At 36.3% G+C, this 27,194-nt stretch overlaps 1 protein-coding gene across 1 annotated transcript in view; it reads left to right on the top strand.

Annotated features, from left to right (window-relative positions):
* The window catches only part of LOC135713067 (5-hydroxytryptamine receptor-like), a 545,162-nt gene that overhangs the window by 255,960 nt on the left and 262,008 nt on the right, over nucleotides 1-27,194 (top strand). The window contains exon 2 of the mRNA XM_065236165.1: nucleotides 7,220-7,276. The gene's annotated coding sequence lies outside the window, so the exon portion shown is untranslated. The remainder of the gene's footprint in view (nucleotides 1-7,219; nucleotides 7,277-27,194) is intronic.

Here is a 27,194-nt window from a genome sequence, read left to right on the forward strand (position 1 = left end):
TGCGATAAAGGCTTGCTATATGAATAACCAAAATTTTACTTTCCTGTGTTTCTCTATTCTTATGTTCTTGCGTATTCTTTATGCAAGACTTCTGAAATTTACCTGAAAATACTCATTAATCATCACAAATATTTCAACGTTGGAAGATATTACGAACGGCTTGAAAATAGAATCCTAATGAGTAACTGCAACATTAATCAACAAATTTTTTTGAAACTTTCATGACTTATTTTTAAGCAGGATGCAGTAAACAATCATCGCAATATCTTGATAAAATTGTGCATAGATTTTTATTTAAAACTCCGGCTTGAGGAATAGGCCAAAAACTTTGGAAGCATTAAGAATTGTATCCGCAAAAAACTTACAAAATTGATAATATTTCGCGGTGAGTAGAAGTTTTGCTGAATGATGAGGAACATTTTGTAGAACCATTGAAAATTGAAGAAATACATAAAATTAAATGAACTAAATCAAATAAGGGTCTCACAAAAAATTATTCACAGTTTGTATTTTGTTACACCCGTCCGTATCATTAACGATATTCCTCACCAAACTTGAAGCCTCAAGAAGCATATCAGACCATAAAATTGTATGTTATATTATGTTGTTACACAGTTATGGGAATAGTGACAATGACAACTCAAATACCATGAAGAACTCTGAAAAATGTAGTGATCATATAAATGAAGTGATTGTTAATCAGAATTATCTAGAATATCAGCTGAAATGGAGCTCTGATGATTTTTGCACATAAGTATTGGTCACAGATCCGTTGTAGCAATAGATTGAAAATTTAGGCAAATTGAATAATATATCACATATTTAGCTAAAATGTATTTAAGGCCTTCGACATACGTACAAAGTACACCGTTTTACCATAGAGGTAACTCTAAGGCCAGAAGGTCCCGAAGAAACGTGCTCAACTTTTTGGCTCAGCTTGGTACTCTCTTCGGTCCCAAGCTTATCGATGCACCCCTCGAAACATGGGAAAATCCACGAACCCCTCATTTTATCTAACAAACTTTCATAGAGAATCAAAACAAACATAGTGCAGTACTAGAATGTCGACTAGAATGGGGTACGTTAATTGATGTACTTGGGACCTATAGGCTAGTCAATTGTGAGCCAAATTAAAATCGTTAGTTTTCACCGGTTGGTTGTACTAACGTTGTACTCTTTTATGCCAGTACCTTAAATTGAACATTTTGCAGTACTTGCTGCGTATAATAAGTACATTCTTACTAACTGCAAACTCATTCTTTCTTTTTTCCATCATCGACGATAATTGCAATAGCTTTGAAAATGCCGAAAGTATCCTTGTTCTATTCCCATGTGTTCTAATTAATTCGATGGCAATCGTATATTTTCGTTTTACAAATCATATGTTTAAGATTTTGGTACTGTACTGCTCAAATGCATACGATACACACAAAAAAAAGTTTCATAAAGTGATAATGTATTGTGCATACTACTGAGAATCAAGGGGAAATTTTTAGCTGGCATCGCTGTAGTTCCTATGTCGCTAACGTCACGTGTGCGGTTTAGTGAGCGCGTGACAATACGATGAATTTTAAACATTAATTTGGTTTTTCAATTCCGCATTCGCCCTTTTCAGATAGCACTTCTGAAATTTGCGAGTTTGACAGAACCACCAGCACCAAATTGTTGGGGTACACTGGCAATATACTGGAGCTGTCAAGTTGCCTCCGAGTTGTCGTCGAAGCTCTCTCCATGACCATCCATCAAGTTGACGAAAGAAGTAAAAAGCAACTGGTGAATGTCATCTTCTGTTGTGATCCATCACCGATCTGGTCATTCCCGACAATCACGACACTCATCTGTGCTCATTTTGAAGCAGTTGCTGCTTTGCTTGCTTATGTGAGTGTGTTGGTGAGTAAGCCCAATAGCTTCCGTTTCATGTTGCCTGCTTTGTTTGTAACTCACACAGTCGCGCCTGCCGAGACGAACTTGGAATGCGTAGGCATTGTTTTCATTTTCTTCTGTCGTTTCGCTTTTTCTTATAATCGTACTGAAGAAGTCTTCACTGTTTTCGTTGTGCTTTTCATCATCAACAGTGAGTGTAACGTTTTGCTTGTGAGCAGCGACCATTACTGGTGATTGTTGTTTGCCATGGCTCTAACTCTCACTGCGTGACAAAAAAAAATCTGTCAGCGATAGTCGGTTGATGCGAAGACGAGTTTCACGTGAGTGTCATGATATTTTGCATCAATGCCGACAGGAGCATCCATAGAAGGAGGAAGAAGCCGCACCGCTATTGATCGGAATCAGTAGCTCTTCGTGTAATAAACAGAGAGAACCTCGCTCAAATTCCTATTCCTACACAAAACACAGCTGAAGCTTCCGGAAATTCTTTAAGTTTTCTTCAATTTCCTTGAAATTATTTGAACTGCTCTTTGATTATCAGATCTGTATTGATATATTCAAAGCTTCCCCAAAGCTCTCAATTCTCGGAAATTCTCTGGACTTCTGTGAAGTTCCTGAAATATTTCTGAAGTTTTTATAAATTCTCTGATGGTCTCTGTACTTTCCTGAAATTATTGGAACATCTTAAGGGTTCTCAATTTTCTTTCTAAATTCACGATTATAGATCTTTAAACTGCTCCAAAAGTCTGAATTAAAGTCATGGGATCTGCTCTTAAGATCTGAAATTGCCCAAAGATCTCTAGATCTAGCTTTTCTGAGGTGCTTAGAACTTTTGAAAAATTTGCACAATACCCATCATGTTTTCTTTATTTCTCAAGTTTGCTTTACACCTATGATGTGCTCTGAAATTCTAGGAACTTCATAAAAGTTCCTTAAAATTTTCGGATATTAAAAGAACTGATTTGAGAATCTTAAAGCTTCCAGTATATTGCCCATATTTTCAGTGTGTTAAGGGGGTAGTACACTTTGAACGTCCAAAAAGTAAGGCATTTTCGTTATTTTTTTTAAGCAATAAAACACTCAGGGAGGGCAAATATGTTATAACCCATTTATTAGTCATCCTTCCAACTACAATTTGTATTTTTTTTGAACTCGATTGGCGTCTCCCCGTGGCCAGTGCACCAGGTCGCGCGGAAGTCGGAAAACGGCGTGGGAAAATACTCCTTTCCATGTGATCTTGGAACATAAATTGAACAAAAATCCTGATTAGTAAAGAAATTTGGGTTAGAAATACGTATTCCGATTTTTTTTAAATTAATTTTTTCAAAAGTTGTGGCCTTAGGAAAAAAAAGTCCATTTTTTCACCCTAAAAATGCTTAAAAAATCGTGGATTAAAAATCTATTTTTGACAAAAATCGAAAATGTGGATACGTATTTCTAAGCAAAATTTAATTCTGAACAAGAAAACCTAGGCGATATCCAAATTTGGCGATAACTGGTTAGAGCTATTTCCGCCAGTTTGAAAAACCCCGTTTCGAGATAAACGCGTTTAAAGATAAAATTGCTCTTTCAGCGCGCCGGTACATGTTTTAGGAAATCGCTTCGTAAAGTGGTAAGGAATATTCTGGCGGACCTGGAGTCTTTTTTAAATTAAACTATACATCCCAAGAAACATTTTAAGCCAAAAAAAATGCATTTTTTTTTTTAAAATCAAAGTGTACTCCCCCCTTAACTTCGCTTATGTTCCCGCAGTTTGTTTATGGAGCGTCACTAAAATTTTCAGCATATCCTTTCATTCCTCAGAAATTCTTTAAAGTTCTTAATTACGAACTGGAAATAAATCATTTATTTGTTTTCCTTAATTCAGGCACTTTGAAAATTTTAAATATCTTGAACTTGTACATGGAATACGAAACTTCAAGACATTGAATATTTTTAGATCTTGGACTAACTTATTTTTAAATTTATTAAAGTGAGAAATTAAGTGAGTGCTAAACTTTAACATTCAATGAATTTGATTGTTAAGCTGTTTCTTTAAAACTGATTGCCATGTCTTTAAAACGATTGGGTTAATTGTTTGGTTGGTTGGTTGGTTGTCTTTATTAAAGAGATTTTCAGCCAGACGCTGGATCATCTCCGGAGTGTTTGGGTTAATTACTGTTGATTTTGATCTTACATATTTTGAACGCATTTAAAAAAAAAAGCTTTCTTATAAGCCTGGAATTTATCCATTCAAATTCTGAAAAAAAAACCTGGAAAACTCAGGTAATTTTATTCAAAAAATGAGTAGACACCCTGTAGATAGAGAAAGACGGTTAAATGTCACAAAGCTTACAAAACCCGAGGAGAGAAGTTTGTCCAAACCTTGATAGCAGGAGTCATGTCAAGTTTGTCCGAAAGTATGGGCATGAGGGTGAAATTTAAATCTATCATTGTAAAAGTGTAAAGGAACATACTTGAGGAAAATAAATGTTGAGAGAAAGATTTGATTGGATTTCTGTTAAACCTATAACGTGTTACCTTCGTGTGATGATACAAAATTTATTTCCGGACACGCTTTACATGAGAGTGAGTCAAGGGTCACCATGCGTGGATTGATTGCTGGATACTTTAATTTTGTTTCAGGCTCCGTATCTCCCGATATTAAATTTTTACGTTGTTACAATTTGCGCCCAATTGTGCTGCGTTTACAAACTTTCCATCAAGTCAATAACAAACCTTGCACTAGTTACAATTGAGCCGCCTCATTTACCACCATTCATATTGACTGCCTTTGTTTCTGCTTGCATTTCCTCCCCGCAAAAAAAAACCAAACGCGTTCAACGCGTTCACCGGCAGCCATCAGCACACGCAAGGAGCAACTTTTCCAATCGCTTGCCACCCATCGCAATGTGTAGGTGTATGGTTTGAGCTTTCCCAGCTAAATTGCTTCATTCTTCAGCAAATATCCCGTGCTTGGGCAAAATATTCTCACCGGAAACCACCTACCTTACATGCCAATGAGAGTAACACGTGCTGCAACGTCACCACCGCAAGGCAATCACAACGGCTGTAATCATTCCGGCTTGGCTTAGCTGCAGCCATTTCCGCTTGTCGGGAAAAAAAATTTCATGGAAATTTTCAACCATTATCCGGACGTTTCCCACATTTCGCATACATGTTCGATCGGATGAAAATGTACAATTTCTTTTTTATTAAAGTTCACCATCATGCTCCGAGACCGGTAGAATGGTCTCGTTAGAAACGTCCCACGCATCACATCCTTGTGCCGAAATCAATAACCTCGAGAAAACGAGTCCCTGCCCCGAAGGAGGAGAGCTAACGAAAAATTATGAAAATGGTTTTAAAGGAATTCGCCTCCCTGTCCCGTCCCCCACCCGAACGAGCATCATCGTTTTGAAATCCCCATAACTCGCTGCTGGGGGTTGTTTGAATGTTTATTTTTAACACGGCATGGAATCGCATTGAAACCATTCAAACATAATGTGGTAGATTAAAATTTGTGGGCAGAAACTTTTTCCAACGAACCCTAATGATATGGCACGGCATTCGTTCGCTTATCCGTCCGTGCCCGAATACGAAGTGGGTGGGAAAAGGGAAACATCGCAACGCAAAATGGGAAAATTCGATCTTGCCGTTTCCGATTGCTTGAACCTGAACTGCTGGTTGAAATTTGTGGCTCGGAAGTCGAAAAAGGCTATTGGGCTAGACAATTGAATTCCGGGAGACTGAACACACCGACCGGGGAAGGCGAAAATTAAATTAACTTGGCTCTAAAGTTTAGTGTTCTGATAAGGGGAACCTCACTAGTCAGGGTGGTCAGCTGTTCTATGTGGTTGGTCGGAACAAAGTTATTTCGGGTGGAATGAATCTACTGGGAAAGGATTTAATTTGCCTAAGATCATTTGGAATTGGGTGCTTTGAACTGGGTACTTTGCGAGATTAGAAAGTTGTTCTGTATAATGGGAAATTGTGAATTGAAAAATATGAAAGTTACCGACCTTCCTATTCCACTGTGACCAACTTGGTGGTCTTATGGTGGTGCACCACTCGATTCATCAAAAGACGACAACGAATTCTACTATTACTTGATTAAATGGTCACAATCTGAGATATGAATGCTAATATTAATACCCTCATTCTGAGGGTGACCTGAACAGCATTTATCTTCTAACTGAGGCTTATCGTGAACTTCGCGCTGTTAGTAAAATTCCAACAACCTTCCCCACAAGCAACGACCGAAATATCCAAAGGCAGAGGATCCTTCACAGCAGCACCACATCACTGCAACGACCGATTCATTCAAATTCCATCATACTCTTGAACTCGTAGGCTTAAATGGTCCTGTTATCAGCCTGCTCTAGGTGAACGCCTATTTGAAGCCTTTGACTTGGTTGGAACCGTAACCATGGTAAATGCCTATTTCCCACATCCGTGTAGGCTGACAAATTGCCATGCTCCAGGCAAACGCGCGAAAACCACATTCACATTGCTCTCGGTGTGGATGCCAGGCTGAATTTTGGCTGATAAGGAAGATTAGAGTTACTTAGTTGCTAGTTAAGTTTCGCTTCGCTTTCTCGCCATCTCGGGTAGGAAGTGCTAAAGTAGGTGTATATAAATGTGTGAAGCCGTCACTTGTCTGAAAAGGTTCTGTGTCTTATTTCCTATCAAATTGTTGATTCAAATCCCGATTCAAACAATTAAATCCCAAGAACGAGCAGCTGCTCTGCTTTGGCACGGTCAAAATATGGACCATGAGATAGAGCTCAAGGATGGATTAAATGGAAACGGTTCTTGGATCAGAAGGATTTTGAAATTGCTTCCGGCATAGTCTCTTCAACTGGCAGAGCAGTTGGATCGATACTGCTATCCGCTTTCATCCATGGCACGGACAATAAATCATTCAAGAACGACTTCCTTATGATCCCGATCAGCAGTGCTGCTGGTGCCATTCTTGGCATATTCAATTAGGTTTTTGCTAACTCCCATTCTTGCAGCATGCTGCTTCCTGGATACTGTTTACTTATACCACCATCACCTCTAGCGCCAAAGCTGAATCAACCTGGCAAAAGTTGATGTACGTAGTTAGTTCATCGCCGGGGGTGCCAAGAATTGGAGCAACAGCAGCCCAACCCGACACGCTTTGTGTTGTTTGACTTTTTGTTGCTCCTTGTTTGCCATTATGATCAGATAAATTCTCTATCCCCCTCCCCGAGCGGGCAAGCGGGTTTTCTACGAGCAAAATCCTAGTTCCCCTACTAATCCAATTCCATGAAATATTGAATTTGAGATTAATCGATTACTTTTTCTTGTCGCTTTTGTTTATCTTTTGCAGGATATCCTGGGACGCTAGGAAAGCGTGAATCGTGAGCAACGGGACAGAAGTTTGAAGGTAAGGAACAGAGGGGAATCAGGTTGACTTTTGAGATCGGATTAATGCTGGAAACTTACTCAGAGGGTGGGGTGGCTGATGACTTTGGTAAACACTTTAAATCCTTTGATACAAGGCCTGAAAATGGAAGATTTCGAATGATTCTGAACGAGTAACAGATGTGAACTTTTGTAAGTTTTTTTATGGCATATTTTTTTAAGGGTGATTAATTTGAATTTAGCCTATGATACTGTTTATGGTCTGAGGTGAAGTTTCCAACGGTTTAATACAAAATAGCGACGGTTTTTGTGCCGAAGGAGGCAAATCCGTCAAATTCGTCAGAACTTCGTCCAAAGAAAAATTCTGGACGATTATGAAGGGCATAAGCTCCGGAAAACATGGAAGTTCTTCAAAAACGACAAGGATTTGAAGAAAGAGTGGATCAAAGTGTGTAAGAAAGATGGCGCAAGTGTTGCACAGAATTTGATGGGTATCGTTAAGTCCAAGGTGCGGGCATTTAGCCTAGGAGAGGAGGTTGAATAAACATACTTTGAAAAAACATAGTTAATATATATGTGTTTATTTATTCGCTGAGAGATTCAAAAATCTCCGACTTAAAATTAATTTTTGGTGATCATTAATAACGTCTCTGTCATAAGGATGACTCACAATGGTCCAAGATCATCGCAATCATGAATTAAATTCCAATATAAAACCGTTAAATTTTGGCACCACTAAATTATCGGGTACTGTATTTGGTTCATTTGCTTTATTTTCATTATATGCTCTAGTTGCCTTATTTGCTTTATCTGATTTTTTTGCTTAATTTGCTTGGTTTGCTTGATTTGCATTATTTTCTTTATTTGCTTTATTTGAACAACTTGACTCATTTGATGTACTGGATTTACTTGATTTATTTGATTTACTTATTTGAATTGAACGATTTTTAAGATTTATTTGATTTCGTTGATTTATCTGATTTACTTTATATATTTGATTGTCTTGATTTATGTGTTTTTTTTAACGTAGGACAACGTCTGTGATTTCTATATGAGGGTACACTTTGTGAAAACCAAAAATGGAACATGAAACGAAATTATGAAAGATTTTGACCGTTAATTACTCAGCTGCCCCTGGACCAATTTCAATAATTTTATCACCAATCAATCAGAAATATGTCTACGTATCTGCTATTAAGAATTTATCATTTGACATTATTGAAAATTGCACGAATGTGCAACTGTTGCTATGATAATAAAAATTATCATGAATTGCCTGCGAGAAGCGATTTCCCTAACACAGATTTCAATGTTGAATGCTATCCGGTCTCACCAAACGGTGTTCAACCACCGCGTGGTGAGTGGTGGTGTTCTCCAGGACACAATGAAAGGCTCTTCGCAAGCAGCTAGCTATCAAGGCTTCCCTCAGCCGCTGATCGGATTCAGTTCTAATCACCGTGTGTGGTGGTGTGTGGTCGTCGGCATCAGCAGCAGCAGCAGCAGTGCTTTCGATGCGTGGCTTTGAACATTGTTCTCGAGAACACAACGAAAGGCTGCCTGCAAGCAACGAGCTGCAGCCCACATGACCCTCTATAGAAGGAGGAAGAAGCCATACCGCTATTGATCGGTGGGCCATCTATGCCAAGCGTGTCATAATAAAGAGTACAAACAAAGAGAGCACCGCTCATATTCCTATTCCTACACAAAACACAAGCTCCTGCTGCTGTTAACAAATAATATTTATTATGTAAGACGACGTAGTCTTACGTCACCATTGCGTAAAACCCCATAGAGCTGTCCCTTGTAGTTTTTAAATTTTAATTTATTTGTTTGATTTATCTGATTTTTTTTATATATTTCCTTTTTAATTGATATTATTTATAAGAATTGAGTGGTGTTACTGATTTATTTGATTCATTTGCTTTGCTTTTTTGATTTTAATGTTTAATTGGATCTATTTTATTTATTTCATCTCTTTGATTTATTTTATTTATTTTGTTTATTTTATTTATTTTATTTATTTTATTTATTTTATTTATTTTATTTGTTTTATTTATTTTATTTATTTTATTTATTTTATTTATTTTATTTATTTTATTTATTTTTTTTATATATTTCCTTTTTAATTGATATTATTTATAAGAATTGAGTGGTGTTACTGATTCATTTGATTCATTTGCTTTGCTTTTTTGATTTTAATGTTTAATTGGATCTATTTTATTTATTTCATCTCTTTGATTTATTTTATTTATTTTATTTATTTTATTTATTTTATTTATTTTATTTATTTTATTTATTTTATTTATTTTATTTATTTTATTAATTTTATTAATTTTATTTATTTTATTTATTTTATTTATTTTATTTATTTTATTTATTTTATTTATTTTATTTATTTTATTTATTTTATTTATTTTATTTATTTTATTTATTTTATTTATTTTATTTATTTTATTTATTTTATTTATTTTATTTATTTTATTTATTTTATTTATTTTATTTATTTTATTTATATTATTTATTTTATTAATTTTATTTATTTTATTTATTTTATGTATTTTATTTATTTTATTTGTTTTATTTATTTTATTTATTTTATTTATTTTATTAATTCTATTTATTTTATTTATTTTATTTATTTTATTTATTTTATTTATTTTATTTATTTTATTTATTTTATTTATTTTATTTATTTTATTTATTTTATTTATTTTATTTATTTTATTTATTTTATTTATTTTTTTTATTTTATTTATTTTATTTATTTTATTTATTTTATTTATTTTATTTATTTTATTTATTTTATTTTTTTTTATTTTTTTTTTTATTTTTTTTATTTTTTTTATTCATTTTATTGATTTTATTTATTTTATTTATTTTATTTATTTTATTTATTTTATTTATTTTATTTATTTTATTTATTTTATTTATTTTATTTATTTTATTTATTTTATTTATTTTATTTATTTTATTTATTTTATTTTTTATATTTATTTTATTTATTTTATTTATTTTATTTATTTTATTTATTTTATTTATTTTATTTATTTTATTTATTTTATTTATTTTATTTATTTTATTTATTTTATTTATTTTATTTATTTTATTTATTTTATTTATTTTATTTATTTTATTTATTTTATTTATCTTATTTATTTTATTTATTTTATTTATTTTATTTATTTTATTTATTTTATTTATTTTATTTATTTTATTTATTTTATTTATTTTATTTATTTTATTTATTTTATTTATTTTATTTATTTTATTTATTTTATTAATTTTATTTATTTTATTTATTTTATTTATTTTATTTATTTTATTTATTTTATTTATTTTATTTATTTTATTTATTTTATTTATTTCATTTATTTTATTTATTTTATTTATTTTATTTATTTTATTTATTTTATTTATTTTATTTATTTTATTTATTTTATTTATTTTATTTATTTTATTTATTTTATTTATTTTATTTATTTTATTTATTTTATTTATTTTATTTATTTTATTTATTTTATTTATTTTATTTATTTTATTTATTTTATTTATTTTATTTATTTTATTTATTTTATTTATTTTATTTATTTTATTTATTTTATTTATTTTATTTATTTTATTTATTTTATTTATTTAATTTATTTTATTTATTTTATTTATTTTATTTATTTTATTTATTTTATTTATTTTATTTATTTTATTTATTTTATTTATTTTATTTATTTTATTTATTTTATTTATTTTATTTATTTTATTTATTTTATTTATTTTATTTATTTTATTTATTTTATTTATTTTATTTATTTTATTTATTTTATTTATTTTATTTATTTTATTTATTTTATTTATTTTATTTATTTTATTTATTTTATTTATTTTATTTATTTTATTTATTTTATTTATTTTATTTATTTTATTTATTTTATTTATTTTATTTATTTTATTTATTTTATTTATTTTATTTATTTTATTTATTTTATTTATTTTATTTATTTTATTTATTTTATTTATTTTATTTATTTTATTTATTTTATTTATTTTATTTATTTTAGTTATTTTATTTATTTTATTTATTTTATTTATTTTATTTATTTTATTTATTTTATTTATTTTATTTATTTTATTTATTTTATTTATTTTATTTATTTTATTTATTTTATTTATTTTATTTATTTTATTTATTTTATTTATTTTATTTATTTTATTTATTTTATTTATTTTATTTATTTTATTTATTTTATTTATTTTATTTATTTTATTTATTTTATTTATTTTATTTATTTTATTTATTTTATTTATTTTATTTATTTTATTTATTTTATTTATTTTATTTATTTTATTTATTTTATTTATTTTATTTATTTTATTTATTTTATTTATTTTATTTATTTTATTTATTTTATTTATTTTATTTATTTTATTTATTTTATTTATTTTATTTATTTTATTTATTTTATTTATTTTATTTATTTTATTTATTTTATTTATTTTATTTATTTTATTTATTTTATTTATTTTATTTATTTTATTTGTTTTATTTATTTTATTTATTTTATTTATTTTATTTATTTTATTTATTTTATTTATTTTATTTATTTTATTTATTTTATTTATTTTATTTATTTTATTTATTTTATTTATTTTATTTATTTTATTTATTTTATTTATTATTGATAATTTGATTTTTTTTATTTTTTTTATTTATTTTATTTTTTTTATTTATTATTGATAATTTGATTTTTTTTATTTACTAGAGTAGTATGATGAAATTGATTTATTGGTTTTATGTTATATCCTTGTTTTATTCGTTTTGTTTACTCTTTTGCATTTATTTGATTTATTTTTCAATGATTTATTTGATTTATTTGATATCTTTAAATTATTTGATGTTCTAAATTATTTGATTAATTTGATTTACATGATTTCTTTGTATTATAAATTTTTGAAAAAATTTACCATTTCAATTGAAAAACTACAAATACATACCTTTAGAATTGACCTATTGAAACTATAACAATGGGAGACTAAACAATACGAAATAGATCATTAATTAAAATCGATGAACTGCATTGACTGGAACATAAAAGTTCTTAAATTTAAACTAGCCATATGGTCCCAATAAAATCTTGCAATCCAGTCTGCTTTGATGCCGGGTTATGAAATTCTTTTTTTTTCCATCATCCACATTCCCAAGTCCTGTTCGAAAACACATCAAGCGGAAAGTGAAGTGAATTAATGTCAACCGGAGCCGACCGAGTGGCTTACCAATTTTGACCCGGGAAAACACAAATCTACATTGTGAACAAATTCACTCAAACACTGCACGTTTACAAGCACCCTTCTATCTGCTCTGTCAATGATGCTCGGCGAGTTTGTACAAGGATTAAAAGCACACGGCCGAAAGCAAACTATTTTGCAATCGAAATCCAAAGTGGAAATTCAGTATGCTATATCTCACATACAATCAGACAAACAGTTGAGTGGAGTTCCGCTCGGTATGTTTGGAAATGTAATTACATATTTGATGATTGAGTTCAAATTGAAATATTTCACTTCCCTGATCCCGGGAGTTCGTCAAACTGGGTTTCGAGCAAAAGTCCTTGATGCTGCACCCACTTCAACGATAGATCAATCGCTTCCAACAAACAACAATTTGTTATAATATGACTGAATGCCGTTCGAAGCATTCGGTTGTTGGCGTGACCCTCGGACCCATCGTCGTCATCGTTGTCGTCTTACACGATTACTGTGTCATATGGGTAAATATCAGGACCAGGGGAGTGTGGGATGCTGTAAGGTCGCTTTTAAATTTTCAGTTCCCATGAATTTTCATTGATGTTGACCGTTTCATATTCGGAAGCCCTACCCGAGCAGGAACGAATATATTATTGGAATGGAATGGCATGAGGTAAAGCGGTGAAATTCCAAAGAATAGCATAAAAAAATTCCCACAACATAAAGGTTGAGCACGAAAAAGCCGGACACGAGAATTTTTTGAGGTTTAAAAATGCGATTTATTTTTCAAAGTTCAATCTAACAGCTATACATTAGTAGGTATCAGTCTTCCATCATACCGTAGGCCATTGTCAATTTTGATGTCAGGATCAGAATTCGGTACACTTAAGTTGTTTCTACTCGGGTACCCTTCAAGGCTGTGGATCGCACCCTGCCAATGGAGTGGAAATTTTTTTCTTTTTTTGCATCATTATTTCATGCTTTTCAAGGCAGAACAACACCGGACAGCAACGAGCACCTTCCTATTTATTTACCAAACATTTCTCAGACTGTGGAGTTGCTGGTGGTACGGTGTGAAGTAGGACGGTTCTCGCGTAACATTTACAAAATGGCCAATTAGCCAAGTCTAAACAATGACTTTAAACGTCAATTTCTCACGCGCATCACAAATCACTCATGCAAACTAACAGCAGTATCTGGTAGAGGAAGAATGGTGTAGTTGGTTTGCGTGGGAGTCTTGTGATCCGAGAGAAATTGCCTCATTGGCCCTTTCCAAATGTTACGCGAGAGTTGTTGTTTCGCATGGTCTGCACATGTCGTCAAACAACAACGAATGCGATGGAATGCGATGGGACAAAGTAGCAGTCCGAGCCTAGGCCGGGGCTGGGCCTTGGTCTGGGTCTGGTCTGCCGTTGGAAGATGGTGCCATTTATGTCCCAGGACACAGTGTTTTTTTTTTTGTTAAATTGCTCGTCCCATGTCTGCTTTGTCATGTCCTTTGTAGAATGCTACGCCAGGCTGCTTAGGTCAGCAGTGTTTTCATGCATGTGTGTGGTTGTGTGGGAATATCTTGGCTGAATGTTGTGTAAGGACAATAATCGTAAGTTAATTTGTTCTGCATGAGGGGTTGTCTGCTGCGGAGGCGAAGCAATGTAATTTAGGTATGTGTCTTCCAGATAATCGGAGATGGTGACCGTCTTACAAGATGGTAGTAGAAACACAGTAATGAAATATCATCTCTTGGAAGCTATTTCAAGTGGAGGATGAGTCCAATGGACCCAGTGAAAGTGGTCTAGAAAAACGTATCGGAGTGAGAATTCCCAGAACTTTCAGCACAAGCCGAATTCCAGAGAACTTCAATTAAAGATAATCAAACGTTCAGCACAAATCAGACATTCTGACAAAACACAAAAAAAAAATCAATCCAGAGGAACATAATAGAAGGTTTTAGGAACCATCCTAGCTAGTATTGTGAACTTCATGAACAAGTTCAGGGTATAAGATGCTCTTTCAATCACTCAAAAACTTGAATTTAAAGAAGTTCAAAAGTTCCGTGCGAAAAGCATGGAAATCGGAAGTTGTTATCACAATAGGGGGACATTTGTTGTAGCGTTAGGTAGCAGTAACACTTCCTTCAGCAAAAGCAAGTAGATCCACACGATGCGGACGGTGCAATTGAAGTTAAATTAATCCTTTAAGTGTTTTCAAAACAAAATGTTGCCGAAGCATCAGTCGGAAAATTCTCACTCAAATCTTAGCATGAATAAATAGCACAATCCCTCTCGCCTCACAGTGCTGTGTATATTTTCACACATCGCACGTGTCGTCAGATTGCGAACAGTTTGCATGAATACTCAACGACCGAGAAACACGATTACCAAGTCATTCAATCAACCATTGGGATATTTACAATACAGGCTGATGCTGCGAGATATCATCCCCATCGGTCGTCTCAAGCTTGTGCAAACAAGCAGGCAAGGCGTGAAGCCGACAGCCACACAGAGATCCGACAAGCCAAGAACATTATACATTGTTTAATGATTCAGAAGCTGCTTGTCTCTGGTTCATTAATAGCCAGAAAGAACCTGGTCGTTAGTACCTTCCTCGGACCTGGTTGGGTGGTTGGCTAGAAGTGGTGAAATCTGAATCCAAACATCCTCGAATCACAACGTGACCGTGTACAGGAGTTTGTCCAGAGGGAGGGTTCAAATTTGGAATCTAGTGGAGACGGGCCGAAAATTAATACGATTTTGGACCTTAAAATATGTCAAGAACTTTGGACTGGACAAGATTTTCGGGATACAGTCCCTAAAGAACTTTAACTTTGAGCAGTTTTTAGATTGAATTTGGGAGATAAACGAGATAAAGATAAAGGAGTTTTGATTAAAACTCCAAGCCCATTATGTGATTTAAGGTTATTTTTTTAAGAGGTTCTGTGGATAAATTCATGGCGATTTTAAATAGGATTCCCGGATCTATGAAAAATACCAAGGGGATCGAATGGTGAACAAATAATTCCAAAGGAATTGTAATGAGAGTTATAAGCAAACTCCAAGGATAATTTCAATAACATCTCGAAATGAATTCCACGGCTACATGAATTAGCGATGCAGCTCCCACGGCTGCGGTTGCTTCCAATGCTACTGCTGCTTTGGTTGCTGCTGCTGGTCCGTCTCTTTTAAAATTCGTCAAAAGAATGTTGTAGGAGACGGACCAGCAGCAGCAGCAACATTAGAAGCAACCGCAGCCGTAGGAGCTGCAACGCTAGTTCGTGTAGCCATCGGTTCGGTCACTATACCGCTGTCAGCTGTTCTTTGTCTGGGAGGAAATGTGCCGTCACCGGTGTAAAGGCCCACGCACATTAGATCCGGATCAGACGCGTTGCGGCAAAGTGACAGCTAAATCTATTGTCTTACTGTCAAATTTACGTCAACGCAACGCAAACGGATCTAATGTGGGTGGCCCTTAAAGATTTTGATAACGGAGTGTTGCTATGCAAGCGATTGCCCTGATTTCTTCATGATGGTTGGTTGGAATATTTGTACGCAGTCTGGCGCGAAATTTTATACTTAGTTCTTCGAACAGGCATCAGGATGTGCGCAGACAATTCGATGTAGGAGAATCCATGGCAAGACTTGGTGGAGATTCACGGTCGTGTTTTGAAAGAAATTGATTTTATTGTGGCAATATCAATAACAAATTTTGACACATGCACACCAGCGTTGCCAGATTGTTTTAAAGCTTATCTGTTTCAAAGGTATTAAAAAATCGGTATTTATCGGTATTTACTATTTATTTAATTTATATTTTTGCCGTTTCTGAAAGTGAAAATTTTAACGACTGTGATTTGAGGGGAATTGCTTTGTGTGCCGGCTTTCTCAGTCTTAAAACACTTTTTATTTTTCTAAATTTATTTATTTTTTAAATATCGTTGTCCTTAAGTGCTGATCAAACCATGTGACCATGTAGTGTTTTTTTTTTTCAATTAAATATCAATTAAATATCATCATGCAAAATCAGCCACAACAACGGATAAACTATTGACAATAATGACGAACAATATTTTCCCTTGAAAAAAGCTACAACCCATGGCCGAAATGTCTGGCAGATTACATCGTAGTCGTTGCAGTGTTTTAAGACTGAGAAAGCCGTTAATCAAAGCAAAATTTTAGCTTTTGAACTATGATCGGAAAATTCCGGAAGAAAACTCCGGGGAATGTTTGAATAAGCTTCTGAATGGAGCTGAAAAAACATCCAGAGAAAGACGAAAGAAGCTCTCCTGGATGAAGATCGAGAAAAGCTGGAAATGCATCCGGGAAACTTCCAAGACACGAATTGAGAAACTGGTTATGAAAATTTAAATAAACTATAGGAAAAAATCGGACATCCAAAGGAAGCCAGAAAAGTTTCGGAAACCGGAAGTAAATTTACAGGGAAAGCCAGAAGAAGTTCGGAAAAACCTTCCAATACAAGTTTAACAAAAAAAACCTTTGGCCAAACTTCCAGGAGAAGACGAAAGTAATTTCTGGGAGAGTTAATTGAACTTCCTGGAGAACACAAAAAAAAAACTTCTTGGAGACGCTGTCAGAACATTTCTAAGGTAGATTGGAAGAAACATCTGAAGAAAGTTGGAAGCCAGAGTGCCTACGGAACACTCGAAAGAAACAAGGACATAATTCCGGAAGAAAGAGTTTCCTGGGGGGGGGGGGGGTTGTTCTAATGATCCAGAGCATTTTCCTGATATTCATAAAACATCCTCGAAGACGCCGCAATTTCCCTGAAGTTTTCGGTACATTCCTGAAATGCATAGGAATATTCCATAATTTTTCGAAATTCCTTAAAAGTTCTTGTAATTTTCCTGAAATAAGGGGCTGTTTTGGAGTTCTCTGGTCATCCTCGAAGCGCTAGGAACTTGCCTGATTATAATAAGACTACCGGAAAATCTCTAATCATCGTTGAAGGTCTCTGGCCTTTCTTGAAGATTACGAAATCTCTTAAGTGCTCTCACAATTTTCTTGAATTTATTGTAACATCAGCATTGAAGTTCTCTGCTCTTCCCGTTTTTTTTTATTTTTAAAAGTTATCAACTCTACCATTAAAAAGCATAGAACTTCCCAGAAAATGTTCTCACAATGTTCTAATGTTTATGTAACTTCCCTTACGTTTTCTAAATTTGCATGAGCCCCTCAGGACATTGCTGAAGTTTTCGGAAATTGCCAGAGTTTCTTGGAACTCCTATAATTTCAGCAATTTCATTGAAATTAATTGATCTGTCCTGATGTTCTCTGAGCTTCACTAAAGTTCCTGAAATCCATTAAATTTCCCTGAAGTTTTTTGGACTTGTGAAGTTTCCAGAAAATCTTTGATGTTTCCTTAAGTTCACTGGAGTTCGTTGGACTTTTCTTAAAATTTCCGAGTTTTCGAACTTTGACCGAGGGGGGCGACTCTATCTAAGATGCAGGAAAAATTTTGCTTTGCTGTTGTGAGCTGCTAAGTGTGCGAGTAGATATAAACAAAATTTAAGAAGATTTTGAAGGTTTCCTGCAAAAACGTGGCGATCAATGCGAGTAGATGGATTTCGATGCAAGAGCTGAAAAAAGTTTTTTCGTAGATTGATTCGCTAGCATGAGATTTTCTGACCATCTTAAATTGAGATTTAGATGTGTCGCACCCCCAAATTTTAACAGAAGTTAATGATACTGTCTTTAATTTATCGAAACTTACACAAAAGTCTGGACTTTTCTGAAGCATCAGAACTTCTTTAATGCTTCTGCAGCTAGTGTGGATCCGCAATAAAAATCTGATAGAATCCTTGAAGTTCCGGGAAAGTTGAAAAACTGGCAGGAGAAGATGAAAGATTCATTCGAGCGGAGGCTGAAGAAGCTTCCAAAGTAAGGTGGAAGAAAATTCCAGGGAAAGTTGAATGAAACTTCAGGAAGTTTAAAAATGAATAAAAACTTCCGGAAGTTAAATATTGTTCAAACAATATATCTCGAATCTTTAGGAATTACCGGGAAGAGCCATCGACTATTTCTTGATTGATGGGTAGTCAAAAACGGTGAGGAAATGCAAACATTAGTCGAAAAAATATCAAGCATAAGGCATCTTTAGAGATGATTGTTTAGAATTTTGAAGGCTAAAAAAATATGAGGTATTCAAAAAGATACAAGTCTCTCACAAAAATTTACTCAAAAATTTGAGCACGGGCAGACAATAATAAATTTAATAATCAAATATCAAATAATCAAAAAATCGGTATAAATCGGTATAAAATCTCAAAAAATTAGTATTCTGAGGAACCTTATCTGTATATTGGTATCTAGTTAGGAAATCGGTATAAATTTGTATCTGTATAAATCTGGCAACGCTGATGCACACTGCGCAGGCGCAGAAAAAGTTCAGTGTTGCCAGTAAAGATACACTGAAAATGAAATTTCGTTTGTACAACGGAATCGCTCGCTTGTTTTTTTTTTTTTTCCTTTGGTTTGTTTTTTCCGTCAATCGTGTTTTCCGTGCTGAGCACCAATGCTACCAATGCTGCGACGACCGACCTGCATGGTCAAAGAAGGAACAAGACTGCGAGGAGCATTTTAAGAGTACGCATTCCAGAGCAGCTGCCGAAACAAAATAGCTGGGACCGGATGTTGGGAGAATCACGAGCAACGGCGTTGGACAGGTACAAGAAATTGGAGAATCGGTTGGAACGGCACCCGGATATTAAGGAACCATACCACGCTTTCATGAAGGAGTACGTGGACATGCGGCACATGCGAAGGCTAACGACAACGGAACTGCAGGCAGAGGCCAACGGAGTAGGTCAACGGAAGGTGTTAAAAGAATAAAGCACAACTACAAAAGTGCGCGTCGTACAGACAGCGGATACTCCCTCAACGATGTTCTTCTGAAGGGACGTGTAATTCAGGATGATCTGCTAAATCTCCTGATACGCTTCCGCAAGCATGAAGTGGCGCTTGTGGGAGATGTGGAAAAAATGTATCGGCAGGTACTTCAGGACGCTAATGACACTCTTCGTCTACGGATATTTTTTCGCTTCACGAAGGATGATCCCATAGATGTTTACGAGTTGCTGACCGTAACGTATGGGCTTACACCGTCATCTTTTCTGGCAACCCGGGCACTACAACAGCTGGCTGAAGATGAAGGAGTTGAAGGTACTAAAGCTCGCCTAGCGCTACAAAAGGATTTTTACGTCGACGACTATATTGGAGGATCCGCAAATGTCGTCGAAACCATCGAGCTTAGAAAAAATTTGACATCGTTGATGGCCAAAGGAGGATTTCCAATCCGGAAATGGTGCTCGAATCAGCGTGAAGTCCTATCCGGTATTCCTGAGGATCAGTTGGGTACTGATCTTACAATAACCTTTGAGTTAAATCCCGATGAAAAGGTTAAAACGCTAGGGATTACTTGGGAACCGAAAGCGGACCAGCTTAGGTTCTTATATAATGTTGGAGAGGAAGAAGGAGAATGGACAAGAAGGCGCATATTATCTGCAATAGCCAAACTATTCGATCCCATAGGATTGATCTCTCCCTTAGTGGTGACTGCAAAAATAATTATGCAAGAGCTGGCGCTACTGCAAACAGGATGGGATTCCCCAGTACCACCACAACTACAGCAAAAGTGCACAGATTTCCATCGCCGACTGTTCAAATTAGCAGAATTCAGCATACCCAGGTTCTCCTTCACCCCAGTCTACGTCGACGTACAGCTCCACTGTTTCGCTGACGCCTCCGATCTTGCGTACGGAGCCTGCTTATATGTGCGTTCCATGGATCAACAGGGCAACGTACGCATTGAGCTTTTGTCCTCGAAATCTCGGGTCGCTCCCTTAAAACGATTGACGATCCCGAGATTAGAACTATGCGCAGCTAGAGAGCTGCGCATCTATATCAGACAGTTATTGGGGCCCTCGCACTAGATAGAGTGCAGGCATTTTTGTGGTCAGACTCAACTGTTGTTCTGCATTGGTTGAAAGCTCCGCCAAATTCATGGAAAACCTTCATAGCAAACCGTGTTTCGACTATACAAACAACCACTTATGGACACCCATGGCTACATGTATCCGGTAAGAAGAATCTCGCAGATCTGGTTTCAAGTGGAATGACCATTGATTTCTTGGAAAGTGATCGTTGGAAGCATGGACCGTCATGCTTGAAGCTGGCGCCGAAAGAATGGCTGACGGAATGCCCTGGATCCGTACCTGAAGAAGTAGATCTGGAACCCCGAGTCGTCGTTCAAGCAACCGCTGCCTCGAAAGAGCCCAACATCTTCTTCACTCTTCGATCTTCTTTTGTTCCGTTAGTCATAATAGTCGCATTATGCTTACGGTTTGCTGCCAACTGCCGAAAATCCACCCAAAGAAACACTTCGTTATTTTTGAGTGTCCATGAGATAAGCTCTGCAAAAATGACCCTCGTGCGGCTGGTTCAAGAAGAATGTTTCTTGGAAGAAATCTACTCCTTGAAAAGGCGCTATCAAGTTCCACATAAATCACCGTTAAAGCTTTTATGCCCTTTCCTAGACAAGGGTGGCATTATCAGAGTTGGCGGACGACTACGACACTCGCTGGAGAACTATGCGACAATGCATCCAGCGGTATTACCAAAATCACATGTCTTCACTCGCCTACTCATCGAATACTATCATCTTCAAACCCACCACGGAGGACATCAAGCTACGCTCACTGCTACAAGGCAGGAATTCTGGCAAATTCATGGCAAAAGAGTTGTCAGTTCTGTACTTCGAATGTGCCATCGGTGCTTCCGGTCGAGCCCCACATCGATTGAACAACCGATGGGACAGCTTCCATCTACGCGAGTACGCCCAGCTCGGCCGTTTCTCATAACTGGCAAGGACTTTTGTGGACCCTTCTATTTAAAGCCCCCTCACCGTCGAGCAGCCCCACCGAAATGTTACATTGCAGTTTTCATATGCTTTACGACCAAAGCTATAGTCATGGACCTGTCAACTGCTGGATTCTTATCTGCACTTCGCCGATTCATTGGACACCATGGACTTCCATCGCAGATCCATTCAGATAATGCTACAAATTTCCAAGGCTCTAAACACGAATTGTACGAGCTGTACAAGAGCCTCAACAGCAAAGCTGCCCAAGAAGCCATTGGATCTGAAATGTCACAGCAAGGAATATCCTGGCATTTATTTCCACCCCGTGCCCCTATTTTCAGTGGATTGTGGGAGGCAGCAGTACGCTCCGCCAAAAGTTGCCTGAAAAAGGAAGTCGGTACGAACCAATTGAGTCATGAAAACTTCTGCACCCTGCTCGTACAAATATCGGCCGCCCTTAACTCTAGATCTCTAGCCCCATTATCAGACGACCCTAGAGACCTCGATGCCCTAACACCAGCCCATTTTTTGATTGGGACTTCTATGAAAGCCCTCCCCGATCCCGATCTTACAGCCATACCCACTAACCGCTTAGCCCACTATCAGCAACGGCAGCAGATGTTCCAACGATACTGGCAGCGTTGGAGTCAAGAGTACATCACTGGACTTCAGGAAGCAAGTAAGAACCGTCTACCAAGCACCATCCGTGTAGGCAGCATCGTAATTCTTCGGGAGGACAACTTACCACCACTTCAATGGCCCCTAGCGAAGATAACCGAGGTTCACCCTGGCGCAGACGGAGTTATACGAGTGGTGACGATCAAGACGTCTAAAGGGACCTACAGGCGTCCAGCAAACCGCATCTGCCCGTTACCCACCGAGGATTCTGCCGATATTAATTGAATTCATCGAAAAGAGATTAAGCAAAATTTTTGGACGTTATCTAACATAAGCTAGGCTTGTTCAGGTATATTGAAACTTAGTTTCAAGGAGGGCGGAAATGTTGGATGTTTTAGTATTAAGCAATAATTGAATTATTTAAAATTGAATTTACAACACTGGTTGATACAGAACTGTTATACATTCACCACATATAGAAGATACTCACTAAATACTTACACTATTAGTACCTAAATGAACACTCAATACGAATAGAACACGAAGAGACAGTACCTACATGAATTCCTAGGTATGATAGACAGATAACGAAACAGTGAATTTAGTTAGCCAACCGATAGCAAAAGAATAAAGGCAAAAATATATACGCGTGCGCTTTACAAACCCGTGCAAATAAAGTGTATTAAACTTTGGTCCCAAAATAAAGTGTTTGGAAGTGGAATTGGTTCAGTTCTATTGCATTTGTGGAAGGAAAGGAAACAAGAGGAGCAAAAGGATACCTAGGATATTCGGAAAAGGATCGGAATTGGAAGGATAAATAGTACGATTCTGGAAAAACACACAACGTAGGATCTAAGGTACATAAGGTGGCTTACAAGGTGTATATTTGGAGCACGGAAAGGCAAACGGAGTATTCAGCTCAACCAACGAACCTAAATCCCCCAACATTCTGCTCAATAGATACTTTCTAAGCCTCGCCCCATTCATAAAAACGGCGGGAAAGTATGTTTTTGTGAAGAGGAAGTAAAAAAGGAAGGACTTTGGATGTTGATCTACATGCATATATAGTAAACCAGATTGTTTCCGATAGATGTCACCACATACAACAGCAATGAAATCTTGACTAAATGGTTAATTGAAACACAGCCTCAGGGATCAAATAAAAATTGTTTCAGCTTGACTTCTGAAAGTCATAAGAAAGAACTGTATTAGGTTTAGTTTCATCATCATAATTACAAATTAGGGGTTGTTTATTAACTACGTAGTCAGTTTGTGGGGGGGGGGGGGCAATAAACCCTAAAAAAAAATCTACGTAGTTAATAAACAGCCCCTTATGAGAGCTATTTTTACAAAATAAAGTTTTTTTAAGCTATATCATAGAGAGTTTTAGATTACAAAATAAAAGATTTTTGAAACAAAAGTTGCCTGATCCGCAACATTTTATTTCCGCACAAAACGAAACCAATTAGTTACATTCAATACCTGAAACTAACTCTTTTTCCTATAAGAACGATGAATTTGATCAAGTTTCTTCAGTGCGAACAGAAGTTATTGGGTTATAGCCATTCTACTTTTGAGTATATCTCAGCGCAAAAATCAATTTTTTAACCAGGTTTTAGAGGAGATAATGGCTTTGGAACTTCTTTACCTTTTATCGTCAGGGGATAAATGAAGTCTCTCTGGAACATAATGCACCTACTAAAGTAACTTTATAAATATCCTCAAGCTTCGAACGAGATTACACGAATCTTAAAAAAGAACTTTGTTCTAAAAGATGTCAAAAATTGCATAATGAAAAATTATCATAAGAATGCCCTTCGACAAAAATACATATAAAATTAAATCTTTAAAATTTGTCGAACCTCTTAACGGAATCCCTTTATGAAGAGCCAACACACTCACAGCTCTTCATAAAATTTAATGCAATGCGTTTACCATATCCATGTCACCAAACATGGTTATGAAGCATGATTGTTCCTTACATATAATGTAATTTAATTTGGCTGACTTGAAGAAAATGGGCATGATTCCCCCCCCCCCCCCCCCATGCACGGCCTTGACTGAGCTTTCCTCACTGTCGTATCAGATTCGAATGTACATTGTTGCTTCTGGAGCAATTTCCAGTCATCGCCTACGTCATCTACATCACCAACATTTCGCATGCTCTGTGGCAAATGAATAAACATAAATAAATAGCAAATGAGCTCCATGGCGCGCGGCAAGGCCATGATGAATTATTCCGAAAACAAGCTTCCATGTAGCATAGCCATACATGTGTATGTGTGTGTGTGTGTGAGCTTTGGAGAAGCCAAGTTCATCGGTCAAACCGCAGGCGATTATTTCTCACTTGGGAGATGCTCGTTTTGCGGTCGGAGTTGGGTTGACTTTCATCGTGCGTCATAAGCTGAATAGGAGAAATCTTATGCCTTGCCTGCCAAATACCAACCAACGCTCGGATGAACGCTGCTTGCAAATCATATTTGATTGAATCAAGTAAATTGACAAGAAAAACACAATTCCCCCCCCCCCCACTGCAGGACTGATCGAATAAAGCTCCGCTCCGCTCACCCGTGTTCGATTCAGGCTTGGTGGTTTGGTGATTGTTCGCATCGTGCTGTTTGATTAGAAGCGGGCAGATGAATACAGTGGATGTGCCGTTCGACATCTGCATCTGCTTCCCGGAATGTTCAAATATGTATTCATCGCGACTGGAACAGGACTGCAAGGATCGTCTGACGATCGGCCGCCGCGCGCTGGGTGGTGAAGGCAAGCAGGCAATTTGTGTATAGAGTGTTTGCCTATTTTCCGGGTCACGTACTCGGTTGTTGCCGACAAAGCCGTAGAGCCCAGCTGGTGTTATGTTCTTTGCTGCTGCTGTTGCAGTTTTCCCTCGGATTTGAACTGGGTGCGAGAGTAGCAATGTGATGGGGATTATACTGACTACTGGAACGGAACACGCGAGGAATACAGTATGCTTTTCTATGCTCACTTTGCGTTTGGGATGGCACTTTTGCAAGATTTGTACCAACCGATCGAACATTTAGCAATAGGAAAATTTACCTACCCCCGTCTACTTGGGTGTTGTGTTATCAGCTATCTAGTGTCATCTTATCATTGCCTTTTAAAATGTCGTATTAATCGTTTCCACCAGCTGAAATTTGATCACCCCTACATTACCATCACCAGCAGCATTTTCCCAGCCAGCAGTCAGTGTGCCAGCGTGTAGCAAAGGACATTCAAGATCCCGAAATCAGCTCAGGCATCCCCAGTTCCGAACCCGGAGCCTGTCGTACAGGGGCGCACGGCAAACAGCAGCCAGTGTAGGGATCTAGCGCTTTTGCTCTGCCTTTGCTCCGAGGTATACGGTCGTGCCGTTAGCTTTCGGTGTAGATACACTTTGGTGTAGTATATTGATATGTATGTTGTAGGTACCGAAACATTCCTCCTGTTCGATGGAAGCCAGAAACGGGCAGGAACGGGCTACACAAAGCCGGACATCGGAAAGGCTTGAGCGGCTTAACTATTCCGGAAGTGACACGTTTGCTTGCTTTGCTTGCTTGCTTGCTTGCATGTTTGGATGTGTTAGCTGTTAGCTACTCCGGACGGTCATCGTTTTCGGTTCCAAACATCAACCAAACATGCTATCCATAATTTAACACCCTCAGCTCGGTTGCAACGATGGAGATGTTCTGTTCGTGTTGTTCGTTTAAGTTGCTGTCGGAGGCATTCCGCAGCGCCTTATAATCTCCGCTGTTGCCGAATGGGAAGTCAGATACCCCTTCAGGACGACGGGTGATAAAGGGGGGAGGGTACTTTTACGTTTATTTGCATCCAATTATGAAACTCGGATAGTGTGGAGACTGTTGAAGTTGGATGTTTTCTATTGGAGATCTTTCCGTAATTAACTGAAACTTCCTGCACTGGTAAAATGCGAAGCCACTATGTTCTATCTTCATTTTTTTATTTTGCTAGAACCAACCAACTTAAATGAGAAAAATTACTCAGACTCTCAGGCTGCTGCAGAGACGATGTTAAATAAGAGACGCACGAAGAATTAAACCAAAAGTTCCAATCGAACCTTCATTGACATTGCATTTCTCTCCGATGTGATTGCTCTGGTCTGTAAAATTAGGGTTCTCATCAGTGATGGAAAAGTTCATCGAAGTTCCCTATGACTCGCGAACTTTTCCCTTGGTGAACTTCGTGAAATATCGCGAACTTTTCCAACACTGGTTCTCATTAATGGTCATCTTTCTTCTTCTTTTGCAATCGAAAGGTCTGTGAGACAAGGATATCCATTGGTTACACACTACGAAAAAGACATGTAAATTTCAGTGCCCTGAGACCGACACATGCAAGCGGCCCTTTTGACATAAGAATCAGTTGAAAAGGACGAGAAAATCAATTCAATCAAACGCACTTTTCGTCGAGCTGCATATGTTTCAGTTTCAGGATACTTAATTTTACATGCCATGTTTGTTTACGTTCCATGATTTACGTCCAAGCTGAATTACGTCTCGTGTAAAAATAATAATTTCTAAGTGTGTATGCATTAACAGTCTTGATTCCTATAGTACGGATTCGTTCTCGCCTGATTCCTATAGTTTGGTTGCCACTGGATTCCTATATTTAATACGGTCGATCCGGCATTAACGCATACACGTACCATATGGGGCTAATCGGGACCAAACACTGATTGTACGGCAATTTGACGAGATAACTTCCTGATGTCTTTGAAGAAGTTGTTAAGCAAAAAGGTATCAATGTAACGTTACTGTCAAAACCACCAGTTGATATTTTGAATACTCAATCCAGGCAGAACCAAACTGGTACTAAACTGAAGGGAGAGTCAATGAAACCTCTAAGTGGGTGTAAGAATCGTCCTGGTCGTTGACGGCCGGGTGTTTTCTCACCTGTCGAGAGAAGGACCAAAATGTAAGAATCGTCCTGGTCGTTGACGGCCGGGTGTTTTCTCACCTGTCGAGAGAAGGACCAAAATGTAAGAATCGTCCTGGTCGTTGACGGCCGGGTGTTTTCTCACCTGTCGAGAGAAGGACCAAAATGTAAGAATCGTCCTGGTCGTTGACGGCCGGGTGTTTTCTCACCTGTCGAGAGAAGGACCAAAATGTAAGAATCGTCCTGGTCGTTGACGGCCGGGTGTTTTCTCACCTGTCGAGAGAAGGACCAAAATGTAAGAATCGTCCTGGTCGTTGAAG

This window comes from Ochlerotatus camptorhynchus, unplaced genomic scaffold, assembly GCF_037179485.1.
Source record: "Ochlerotatus camptorhynchus isolate MF236.1 unplaced genomic scaffold, CSIRO-AGI_Acam_v1.1 ptg000530l, whole genome shotgun sequence".
Classification (NCBI taxonomy): domain Eukaryota; kingdom Metazoa; phylum Arthropoda; class Insecta; order Diptera; family Culicidae; genus Ochlerotatus; species Ochlerotatus camptorhynchus.